Genomic DNA, 13,138 nt, shown 5'->3' on the forward strand with positions numbered 1-13,138 from the left:
AACGCAAGCGCGCCTACACACACATCCTCAGCTTACTCTGAGCTATAGGGATAAATGAGGTAGTTCCTTTTTCACTCTGGCCAGTGTGGAGGTGTCATCCGTGATGCCAAGACTGAAATCAATGAGAACATTATACAAACTGCCCAGTGAAGCAGAGAGGAGGGTCTGTACCCCCGTGCTCATTTGCCAGTAAACGAAAGCTGTCCAAAGAGACGGAGGAGGGCGGCATCTTAAAATACTCCCTTTCTTTTGTTGTATAACCAAATGGAAAACAAACCCAAATCTCCCACTTGCCAGTCCGAGGCTCTGCTTCAACATCAAAGGCTCATTTCTCCGAGGCATTTTGTTTAGATTTCTGAACTAGTGATATGTTGCTTGACTATCCAAGCCACCTGTCAGAGGATAAGGCTGTTTGTTTGTTTGTTTGAGTTCAAACTTGAGTTGTCTGCACTCCATAATGACCCTCGGTTTTCCTCATTCAAGCGCGAGTCTGAGTTAGGTGTTTCTCTAATGGACGTCAGTACTCACATTGTGAAACAGTCTCGTAATGGCCATGACATTAAGGCACTGCTTTTGTTTGTTATTTAGCCTTAGATTCTTTGATACATTTAGTCTCGTTCAATTTGTTTTCTTCAGTTCAGCACAAGCATCTTCTATAAGCTTCATACTGTAGCTCAGTAACCACCAACCTGCTTCAGGGTTATTGCAAAATGATTGTTGGTGTGTATTGTATGGTCCTTTAGGAAGCTTTTAACCAGGATGCATACGGTTCATCACAACAGAGCTGACAGTCTGAGATTTCCCTTTGAATGATTCAGTCGGTTCAGCTTGGGAATTTGGTGACAACAATTTGTTTGCTCATGACGTACTGAACACCAGGGACTCCACAACTCTCCAAGGAAAGAAATTGTATGGAAACACATGGAGCATGTCATACAGTATGTCAGTGGGGCATTTTATCTGTCCCGTTTTCCTCAAGAAGGTAGCCAACTAGAGTTGCACCGTTACATTGTGACATGACCCACTCTCTGCACCTATCCAATGCACCTAACAATTTGGTGGTCTATTTAAGCTGTCCAAAAATGGCCATTTCTTAATTACTCTGCAAGTGTCTCCACAACCATCACTGCCGCTGAACTTTAATCAACATCATCACCACTCTCGCACCCACCCGCTGTGAGAAGAAGATAGCTGCTATCATCACTCCCCAAACTATTCTCTCTTCAGGTTTTAGTGTCACACATACGCGAATACTGGCGAGTGACCATCACCTGCTGAGGCGATATTTGTGAATAATGTGGGCAGTAAAAGGTGTGAGGCACACAGAAATCACTTTGCTGGTTTGTAGTCCACGTGATCTGAATTTGCTTATTTGCTTTGCCACCGGAAGTGAATGTTTTAATCGGCCCTTTCCTCACATAGAATGGAAGTTTATGGGAGGCAAATATTTGGCAATGTCAATTTTGTGCATATGTGACTGTGCCATAACTATTACTGCTTTGTGGACATTTTCTAAAAGCTCTGAGTAGTGACTCATCAAAATTTATTCCATAGAAGCTACTTTTGCCATTAGTTTCCTGCCCTTTTCTTCTACCTAGCATGTCATTGAAAAGTAGTAGTCAAAATAATTAAGCACTTTTGAAAAGGGGACAAGGTGAAGTTCGTTTTTTATTGTCAGTCACCTTACAACAGTGCTCTCACAATTTAAACCACTTAAACGCTAAGTATACTGTGTACTTTACTTCTAAAGTCAAACATGCAACCTTATTTGAAGGCAGCACCAACTGCAAGTGGTGATGATAATTTAGCAGCGACATTCAGGAACCAAGTCAAACCGTAGAAATGGACCCAGCCCTGTGGGACGCAAAGCATGACTGGCTTTACCTTAAAATAAAAGGTTGTCCATTGAGAGCGGGTGAAAGTCATACTGATGCTGTTTAGAAACGACTTGCTGATTGATTGAAAAGCAAACCAAAGAGGGTGGCCCAGTCACGGTCTGATCACAATGCTGCTTTCTCTGCTTTCCCATTCATCTGTTGGACTGGTTGGCCTGGGCTTTCCAAGTGGGCCATTATCATGGTCTGTAACCACACACCCCTGTCACCATCACCATCAACCCCCCCCCCTTTAGTGTCCACTTTCCTCTCCAGTGTGAAGCTATTAGAGATCATATGTGTTGGTGTGTGTGTGTGTGTGGTTTGTTTGTGTGTCATCCAATGGGTTATCCATGACAGCACCAATTGGAGAGCCGACCCAGACCAATCCGTCTCACACCTGAAGCCAAAACAAACTGCGTCTGGGTGCCAGCAGAAGAGATGAAGGGCTGGAGGTATTTTTCTCGCTGTATATATATGCGTGTGTGTGTTGAGGGAGACAAGTGTGCAAATGCCAGCTTAGCAGTGTTTCGGTGGCAGAGGGTTTGAAGGCGGACCATGCCAGAGAGGGGGGGGGTAGGGGGGGTGCTGATTTCTGGGCTTTTAAGGCTCAGCCCAGGCCGTTCTGTTCCTGCACCTGAGAGAACACCTGCCATGGCCATTAGTGATCAGGCAAGCGTAGAGGAATGACTGCGTACTGTAGGCAATCAGTGGAAAAAGAGAGTGAAAGGGAGGGAGAGGAGACATACAAGGAATCCAGGGATAAAGAAGTAGGCAGGAGCTGGAGAATGAAAGACAGAGAAGATAACAGGAAGAAAATGAACGAGAAAAGGAAGCAAAGACCAAAACAACGCTGAAAATCACACATGCAGAACTGAGATGAAGACAAATGAGAGAGAAGAGAGGAGTGACTATGAGAGAGAGAGAGTGTCAGGGAGGTGACAAGCTTTCAGTTTGCTCCAGCTCACTGTTTTCTCTCTGGACATTTTCTCTAGTGCGCCTCTGTGTCTCTGTGGAGTGGAGTCATAGAAAATAGTTTCCCCAATGTGCAGTACCTGCACAGGACGTGCCCGGGGAGGACTTTCAAAGCCTTCAGAGATGTTTCTTATACACTCTACCGCCTTGTTGTTGTGGTTTTGTAGAGAAAAATCAGACTATGGCAAAGTACCTGGAGGTTGTCAATGAATAAGTAATGGCGACATCAGCCTGATTAAACATCTTTTTACAATCATCGTACATTATAGCAAAGAAGAGATGATACAAGGGGTGCAAACAAGGGAAGGATGCAAGTTAAGACCTATTGTGAACAAATGAATTAAACGTGTAATTAATTGAGCAAGTTGAATTATCCTTACTATTTTAAGGTACAAACAGGTCTTGGTTATTTTTGCATAGTTGCCTGCTAAATGTTACAACATGATCACATTGTTTTGTAATAATGGATCTTTTGTTGTATATGGAATATCGTTTTTCACTTGAAGGATAATTCCAGTTTATTGTAATTTTGTAATTTTTGCAGTCAAATAGCATAACTATCTCAGGCAGAGAACCAAAGCCGCACTTGCATTAGTTGATTGGCACCAGCTGCTTCATTCATATTTCACCATCAATGATTCATTACATCCAATCATATTCATACAGGTGGTCACAGTGGCCTCAATAACCCAACACACTCACCATCTACTCTGTTGATATCTTTAAAGACATATATATGCTACGTCTTTGGTAATAGATTTTATGTTGAAATATTTGTAATTAAATGGGGAAAGAGACTGTTCTTTCAAACAACTGTATAAACGTGCTATAAATAGTCACTTCCTTTATTTAATTATCTCTGACTCAACTATAAATTATAATAAGATCTTACTCAACAAGTTAATTGCTGAGATTTGGGAACAATTTGAGTGCTATTTTATCATTAACGATAGACAATGATGGCCCAAACTTTTAAAAAGGTCCCAAGTTGTATCTTATATTATTTTGTAATGGAATATTGAAGTCAATAAATCCAACCATACTCAAGCAAAAAACACTTATAAAGACGTACAACAAGACATGAACACACGCCCTGAACATTTCTGTGGAGATGTGTGAATAAATGACGTCTTTAGTTATCCCCTCGAGATTATACTGTATGTGTGAAAAACACAAGTACCTGCTCTTTATCCAGATAGAACTTCACACACACCATCACCCACCCAGCTAGTTCACAGTGGGACTGCTCAGCCATACCAGGGCTGAGCTGAGACTCAGATGCTGCTGTACTGTATATTCTTAGAGTTTGGTGTCTCTATCCTTCACCCTCCTTCTCTTTTCATCTTTAAACTCTTCTCTCTCTGTGTCTTTTTTTGTGAGATGTAGTGCCGATATAAGTGGTGGTGGTGGGTCTGACTGCAATCCACCCACATGCTCTGTCCTCGCAGCACCCACTGACAGAGCTCTCTCTTTCTGTTGTACTGGTCGGCGTGATCTTTGCCGCAATCAGAACAGCATGAGTAAGGTGGTGGGAGGTGTGTGTGTCTGTGTGTGTGTGTGTGTGTGTGTGTGTGTGTGTGTGTGTGTCTGTGGCGATGGATAAAACAGAGGAGTGGGAGAGTGGTTAAAACAACGGCGCTATAGAAAAGCTCAAGGATTCGACAGGATGGGAGAGGGAAAGGAGAGCTCTGTTTCTGTCATGTGTTCCTCTGATTGTTTATTTTTCTTTGTACTGGGTTGCAGATCTGCCAGATGTGCTATAAGCAATTCCACTGCTGCCAAGAAAAAAAATCAAGAAAATAACCGCAACTTTTGATGGGCAAACTTTTCATGTCTGAGATGGGAATGAATGCGCGGCTGGTCTCCATCTTTCTTTTGTCTTCTTACTTTCCTCTCACCTTCTTTTTGTAGTTTTAAAGTAATACAAAATAACACATGCAAAGCCATGTTAAGATTGCTCTTTTTTTCTGCATGTTGCAAGTTACTAACAGGAGATAGAGTATTGATTTGTCTCACGCTAACATTTGTCCACAGACTTCCAGAATTGTACCTAATTTCTTTGATTCTGGCCAGATTGCTTCTTTTTTTCTCTGGGATTCTGTGAGTCACGGCAGTCAGCGTTGCCCTTGTCAGTTTGTGTCAGATGCTCTTTATTTTTACGGTTCTTTAGGTATGCTAAAAAATGTCTTCACACGCTGCTTAAAGCCCATTCCTCACATACTGTATACACCTAATTACTACAATGTGGTTTTACATAAATTCTCTCTCACTCTTCCTGTATTTTCCCTTTTTTTTTTTTGCACTCACGCAGATGTGCAGTTATCTGATGAGGTCAAGGTATCAAAGGCTCCAGCGTTAGCCTTATGTGAGAAGATGGTGCAGAATGTAACTCCTGGTATCAGCCACATGGATGTACTGACCTTACTTTTCACTGAGCTTAAGTGCTAACATTGACAGAGATGGAGGACGTAGGGGTTGGAAGGAGAGACTAAGACTGGTAAGGAGACGTACTGCAGGTAGAAATATGCAGGAGTGAAAAGAGTATATTAAATTATCCTGCTCTTTGCTGACTTTTTCATAGAAATACAATCCATGCGTTTTGTACTCTGCTCAGGTAACTGAAAGAACAGCATGTTCTTGTAAATTAAAAAGCCAAACACAAAGTGCAAAGATTATTCTATGATAGGTTTAAAGGAATACTCACGGAATAGTAACAAAGGAAAGCGCCAATTACTTATGTTTTTAGTATCAAACAATAAACCCCTGCAGGCTTGAAATGTGGCTCTGAAAGGTTTTTTAGCTTGCTCAGGGAGGACAGCAGCTGTACTCACAGCAGTTGGTTGGATGGACTCCAACAGTGACAAACCTTCACGCCAAAAAAAGGTATTACAATGTATATAAAAACTTCTCAAACCACTTCTGCCTCATAAAACTTTTCTCAGCTGATTATTGATGTGCTCAGTGTGTTCCAAACATCCACATTGTTTTGTCAAAATGTGGCTAAATATGCAGATTTAGTTTTTTGCAATTGTGGTTTGCTGTGTCAACAATGTGCTGTGTTTGATACTGAAAACACAGGTTTTCTGTTGCGTATTCATAAAGTTGACCTGGCTGTGTTTAAAATGTATTGAAACTAGCTTGCTGAAAGTTTTCTTTTCCTATCCTACTATATGAGTATAGTAAAAACTGATACAGATGCAATTATTAGCAATCTACTGTAATATACGGAAGTCCTGAAAGAGTATGCATTTGTTTAATCTTGTGTAGACATGTTCTGTAGTAATGCTTATAGAGTAAGAAAAAACTTTGTGATTTAACTTTAAATGTAGCAAACTGGAAAGTAAGTCAAATAATTTGGCTTCCAACAGTAGGAAGATAATACTGACTGATAGGACATTAACACAACAGCAAGAAATAAATAAAGCAGCAAACATTAATAGAAGATAGATGGAAAATATAAAGTAAACTCACACTGAACAAAACGTGAAAGAGTGAGACAAGAAAAAGTGTGTGGAAAAACTCACTACAAATTGCGAGCCAATTCAAATGTGTGGACAGTTGAATCAAGTATAGTTAAAAGTACACTTGGACCAAAAGGCTTTTTAATGTCAAACAGGAGTAAATACAAGTTGTTTGTTCCTCTCTAGGCAATACGTGCAAGTGTAGAGAAGTAAAGAGAGGAGGTGGAAGGGGAGGAGAGAGGTCTTTGTCAGTCCATCAGATAATCCCTGCCTCTATAACACCAGCAACATGGAGGTGGAATGTAAACACCATATTACTGTCTGGATCTTCACTTATTTGTCTCCATCCAGCCACCCGCCTAAACCCACCGCTCCCCTATACTGATTTTCCCTATCACTTCTTCTTCTCTAAATCCCATCTACTGAAAATAGCACAAGGCCTCCCAGTGACATTTCTCCTCAGGAGAACGTTATATTTGCTTCCGACAGTGAACTACTGTTGCATTTCTATCAGGTTCATTCCTCTATTGAATCTCTCTCTCTGTATCCATTATGTCGCTCTGCTAGTTTTCCATTGTATGGAACAATCAGGTTGTGCATCAATATGCAGACCTTTACTCCAAAACAGTATTGTGTGCACTTTTGTCAGTGCAACAGACTATAATGGATGTACATGCCGTGGTAAAGCTCCTCAGTCATCCAAATCAGTGTCTGACATGACTGTAAAACTAAGACGTGGTGGGAGAGACGACATGTACAGGAGTGCCCACTAGAAAAGAAAGTTCAGCTTGTCTTTTTGATTTTTGTCTCTTTAAGGCCCAAAACACACACAACCTCACTCTGATGTCGCAGCTGTGCTGCTGTTGAATTGCAGTGTTCCATGTGGCAGAGCACAGTCAAGCGTTCCCCTCTCATTGGCTTGCTCTTTTTGTAAATGCATGGGGGAGTAATGGTGTTGGAGAAAAGGGTCGGCAGTACTTTTTTGGGGGATTTCATTCTTTCCAAAAATACAGTTTATTTTTTTTCTCTTCCAGAGCTAACCAGTTAAACAGCTATTTTCACTGATATGAAAGGACCCAAAGTGGGAAGAAAAAAAAAAAGTCTTTTCTTTTTTTTTTTTTTTTTCAGTTCAAGACATCAGGTCCCCTTTATTTTTATTGTGTCAGCTTGTTATTTTCCAAGTGGGAGACTTTACTTTTTGTTTGTTGTTTTCTCGCTGAGAACATATCAGAAGTTCTGAGACAGGAGTGCTCCCCTGTGTGTTGGGGGCCTGGGATTTGTCCTTGACGTGGTGTTTGTGTTCGGGGGTTGTTTAAGTTAACCTGTGGTCTCTGGCTCCCACAGCCAGCGGATGATGAGCAGCCCCCAGGTGGCTGTCCTGCTGTGCGACATGATGGTCTGTCCCTTTAGAACTAAAGACCTCTTTACCAGATGCAAGGCTGGAATACAGGCCGCTGACAGTGGTACTCAAGCTAAACTACACTGTGGTGTTCCTCTGTAATCTGTGGTTTTAACCTTCGGAAAAGCAGAGGGAAAAGTAATAAGATACATTTTCTTTTGTCTTCTCTGTGCAGTTTTACATTTTGATGTATTATATGGTCAGTAATTTAACTTGTCTATTACCTCTTGGCTATTACGTCATTAGTCTAGTGAATGCACTGACTCTGCTTTTCTTTGTCTTACATGTCTTTCTTTGGCTTTTGGTTGGATGAAACAAGCAATTTAAAGATATTACCGTAATCTCTAGGAAACAGTGGTGGACATTTTTAATTATTTTCTGATGTTTTATGAGCATTTAGTAAATAATGATAAATCAACAAAAGAATCACCAGAGTAATTGATAATGAAAATAATAATAATAGCAAATTACACTATTAATTTATTATTATTAATTAAAGTTGTGTGCGTGTTGTGTGATATAATGCATAAACAGAATACGCATTACAGATTCTCCGTCTTTGAAGAAAAAGTTCTGATAATACTGTTTTTATTTTCACAGTGCTTTAGCCATCATTCTGGATAATTATAACATACACTCACTAACTTACATTAAAATGAATCTTGAACCTACTTATCTGAATCAAATTATCTGTTAATTAGCTCAATGTAATTGTTATTTAACTGAAATTTTTCAGTTGAAATCCTACTTTGCACTGAAACCTGACAGTAACTTGAAGTATTTCCGGCTGAAGTAGAACCAGTAGGTCCGTCAGGGGAACAGTTAGTGTTGGGTAGAACAGCTGGTTTGACTGTTTGCTGTTGTTGGGTCCCAGCGTGCATCGTTTCCCTGCAGTGGCTGAAGGTCAGGAGAGCAGAGCTGAGGTCAAGTGTCACTGTTTGCTCCTTTTAAACAGGAAATGGCTCGCACAAACTCCCTGACCAACAGAGATTGTTGGGAGCCTCCCGGTGGACCAAAAGAAAAATAAATGCATCTGTTATCGTAGGTGTTTTAGTTGGAGATAGAAGATTCCTTTGGGACGGATGGAATTGGTCTTTGGTTATGCTGAAGACACGCTGACCTTTTCTCATGCAGGTAGTATTAGTGTGAAGTGCAGTGCAGTATGTTTCATGTGTATCTATGATTTGATCTACATTATGCATGGCACATACAGCTACAGTGCAGTGCTGAAGGGCAGAGTGGATTCATGGTGAAAGCAGAGGATCTAAATGAATGAAAGGCCACGGGGCGGACATTAAGCTGACCCCCTCACATATTCATACCCTTGATTCGTCCACAGTATCAAGCTCCTCTCTCTTGCCCCGAGTTTGATGACACACAGCTGATTTCATTCACACTCTTCATTAATTTCTCTGCTGCAATTTGGCCGGAGATTTAATTATTGATGTGGTCTTTGTCAGAGTGGAGGGATAATCTGTGAGCTACAGAGCGGAGAGCAAGAGGAGGCTGCTTGTCATCCTGTAATGTGCTGCAGCTTGGCCAGCTGGCTGTGGTGGGGAAAAAAACATCTCTAATGGCATACAGAGAGTGTGTGCAATGGTACCTGCTTCTGTACATCATTGTTTTTGGTTTCTGCATGGATTTATGTCCCAAAACAGAAAAATGATTTGGTTTGATTCTATTCTGTCATAAAGTAATATGTACATGGCATGCTTGCAAAGATATATACAAAATACATAAGGGCACAGATTTGTAAAAGTATGGTTATGTACTAGAACTTGACTAATAAATCAGACAGGCCAAGATTAGTTTATCTCAGAGCCCAGACAAGTTTATTATTTGACTGCAGCAATTGTACCGCTCACTAATTCATTATTTTAACCTTGATTCTTTCATAACAAATGTAAGAGATCCTTAAAAACAATGTTTGTTTAAAAATGCTATGATTATAGATTGTTAGCAGATGTTTTAAACTTTTAAATATTATAAATCCCCAAATAAATCCAGTATTAATTGGTCTATATTATGTACATGCATACACAAATACAAATTGGAAAAACAGAATGAAACACAAGCTGCAAATGGAGACATATCACAGGACGGAAACTCTGAGATCAAAGCATAACCCTAAACCAGACCGACAGATAGGTTGCCTCATGTCTTCTGTTAAAAGTTGCACCTGAACGCATCACTGCAAGGTCCCATGGCATGAAAATGTCACAATTATGTTTTTTAACATTAATATGAGTTCCCCCAGCCTGCCTATGGTCCCCCAGTGGCTAGAAATGGCGATAGGTGTAAACCGAGCCCTGGGTATCCTGCTCTGCCTTTGAGAAAATGAAAGCTCAGATGGGCCGATCTGGAATCTTCTCCTTATGAGGTCATAAGGAGCAAGGTTACCTCCCCTTTCTCTGCTTTGCCCGCCCAGAGAATTTGGCCCACCCATGAGAGAGAGAGACATCATGGCTTTCAAACGAGCAAAGTGGCAGTTGGTCAAGGCCACACCCCCACCCTCAACCTTGCCCACCCCCCCTCTCTCCTCCTCAATAGCTACAGACACAGAAATGGCACATCCTAAGGAAAGCTCATTGTGGGACTGGCTCTAATGGTTGTAATTCTGCACCAAGGCTGAATTCTGGGAAAGAGACTTCAGATAGAGAGACTTCAGACCAATACGGTCTATATAAAAGCATCCAAAGAGCACCATGTCATGGGACCTTTAAAAAGTCTCACGCTTGAAATAGAGAATATATTTGATTATAATAACAAACAGAAATGGCCTACGGGCACCACAAATGTTTGTTTTGCTGTGCTCTAGTGTTGTCAGCCTGTGGTCTTTGGGTTGTGGAAAAGGAAAACACTATGCACTAAATGGGTGAAATCACATTGTTGGCTGATTGACACGCCTCAAAATCTGTAGACAATGTTTGACCACACATGGTCTAAAACGGCTTGGTGCATCATTATGGAGCTGATTATGCACCAGTGTCCCTCAATGTAATAATATTGTTTAAGGGTTAAACTACAGAGCATTTGTGCTGGTATTTAGTAAATGGAATTTGTGTCCATTTTTTTTATTTATTTTTATCTGTGTTTTTATATTCAAAATAATCAGTTATAATTAGGGATGCGCCAAAATTTTGGCTGCTGAAAACGGCCAAAAATATGAGCTGAAAATATATGCCTCTCCGCACCTCAGTGCTCAGATTTCCCTCTCAGTTGATCTAGCCGTTATCACGGTGCTACCCAGCAAAGGCCGATCATGTCAGCGGTGTGGAATTACTTCAAAGTTTCTGATAAGGACATTGTGTTGTCAGTGTTTGTTCAGCAGACATTTCAAGAGGGGGTACGGTGCCGAAGAACTTTTCCACGTCAGGTTTGAAACGTCACATGAAAACACAACATCCAATTCAATATGCTGAGTACATCAAAAAAATCTGTTACATTTGATTGTTACAAAACTGAATGAAGAAGAATATATTTAATGTTGTGTTTTTTTGTGAGTTTCAATAAAAGTGTGATAATTTTATTGGTTTGTAGTTTTTCAATTCAGATTCATTAAATTCATGAAATCATGAAGTATAAGTATAATAATACAAATGTAAAAAAAAAAACTATTTAAAAAATAAGTCGTTTCGGTTTTCGGCCCAGCGCATCCTGAATTTTTGGTTTTTAGCGCAGAATTTTCATTTCGGTGCATCACTAGTTATAATAGTTCCTTTCCAATAAAGAACATTGGTTAAACATGATGTACCCTATGTATACACTATATACTTTAAAACCATGTTCATCTGTATTACCTATATTTTTCTCTGTACGTGGGTGGGAGTGTTTGGGGAGGAGAAGGAATAATCCACCGTGCTGGTTGGCTGGTCATGAAGAGACTGTCTGCTTTCACCTGTCAGCCTCCTTAATGTGGAATTACAGTGAGTGGGAGGCAGCAGCAGGGTGAGTGGGCAACACATACAGTACAGGCTGTTAGCACTGAACCATACAATGTATTCAACATTTTTACATCACAGGAGGAGAAAACAGCTTATTGTTCCCAGTTGTGATTGCTTGAGTCAGTTTTGTTTTAAAATGCCCACTACGGTGACTATTGAACAGATGTTACATATTAATTATCTTAAAAATCATCACTCAGAGGAGTACATTTTATTTATTCTATATTTCTAAAGGAAACAATATTTACCTCTTAGGTAGTTACTAGAGGATTTTTTAAACATTTAATTCTCTTTTTATGTCTTATTGAGCATTTAACGCAGTTCTGAACAGCTTCACAATCCTTTATAAAGAATACAAGAGCATGTTGGTTACCACCTTTAAGATGTGACATGCTTCTTAATATTTAGTATGAAAGTACAGTACAGTCCATGTAAGAGTTTTTAAAAGATTTTTTATTTAAATTTATTTAAAGTAGGGCAGTGTGTTGCTACTTTTTCAATAAGGAACACACTGTTTATTGCACCAAGTTTCAACAAATGTCAATTACTAAAAGTATTGGCACTGAATTCCTGGTCAGCTTGTCAGTCATGTTTTTGATCAGATATTTCCTCATTTAATCATAGTTGTGTAAACATTATTTTATTATTATTTGTATTTATGTATGTAGTCAAATATCTTGTAGGGCTGATAGGACAACATTAAACAGTGACGTATTTGTGAAATGTGGCTTATTTTATGATATGAAAAAATGCCTCTGGCCCCTGCATTTTCTTAGAAATCTCCAGCCATCCCCACCAGTCATTCCCCACCTGTCCACCAGATGCCCTCAGAGTCTCCCACCCGTTGCCAGTCACCTGAGCCTGCTCCTCTCCTGTGCCTCTTTCTCTCATTAAGCTCCAGATTCTATTTACTGCATACTTTCTTATACCTATTTGCCGCATTGTCTGTGTTGGTGTTCCAACCATTCCTGCATGTATGCATATTATTTGTATATATATATATTTTTTTTTTAATTTTTTATTAATTTATAACATACATACAAACAACAACAATGAAGACATGAGACACCCCTCCAACCCACAGGACTTGCAGACAGATAGCACGTTAAAGTAATGTTTTTACACTTTCTGCGGCATCAACTAAAGCAATAAAGTTCTTTTGTTTTGCACCATGTAATCTTGCAGCCAACTGTTCCATGTAGAGAATATCCAAAAAAGCAAGTAGCCACTGTTGTGTAATACTGTTCATTGACCTTTAGTCTCTTTGATTCTGCCTGTCTGCATGTTCCTCTCCACTGCTGCCCCTACCTGAGCTTTGAGTGATGGGTATTGTTAGAAAATATGGTAACACTTTACTTGAAGGTATCTACATAAGAGTGACATGACACTGTCATGAACACATGACACTGCCATGACACAGTCATGACACATGAACCCTTACCCTAACTCTAACCCTAACCCTAACCATAACCGTAACTTGTCATG

The 13,138-nt window shown here is 40.0% G+C and overlaps 1 protein-coding gene across 3 annotated transcripts in view; it reads left to right on the top strand.

The window, feature by feature from the left end:
- The window catches only part of sema5ba (sema domain, seven thrombospondin repeats (type 1 and type 1-like), transmembrane domain (TM) and short cytoplasmic domain, (semaphorin) 5Ba), a 180,273-nt gene that overhangs the window by 96,127 nt on the left and 71,008 nt on the right, over positions 1 to 13,138 (top strand). The window contains exon 1 of one of the 3 annotated variants that reach the window (XM_028590631.1): positions 2,260 to 2,329. The exons of the other annotated variants lie outside the window; for them this stretch is intronic. The gene's annotated coding sequence lies outside the window, so the exon portion shown is untranslated. Of the gene's footprint in view, positions 1 to 2,259; positions 2,330 to 13,138 lie in introns of those variants that run through there. 3 annotated transcript variants of the gene reach the window in all.

This window comes from Perca flavescens, chromosome 11, assembly GCF_004354835.1.
Source record: "Perca flavescens isolate YP-PL-M2 chromosome 11, PFLA_1.0, whole genome shotgun sequence".
NCBI lineage: Eukaryota > Metazoa > Chordata > Actinopteri > Perciformes > Percidae > Perca > Perca flavescens.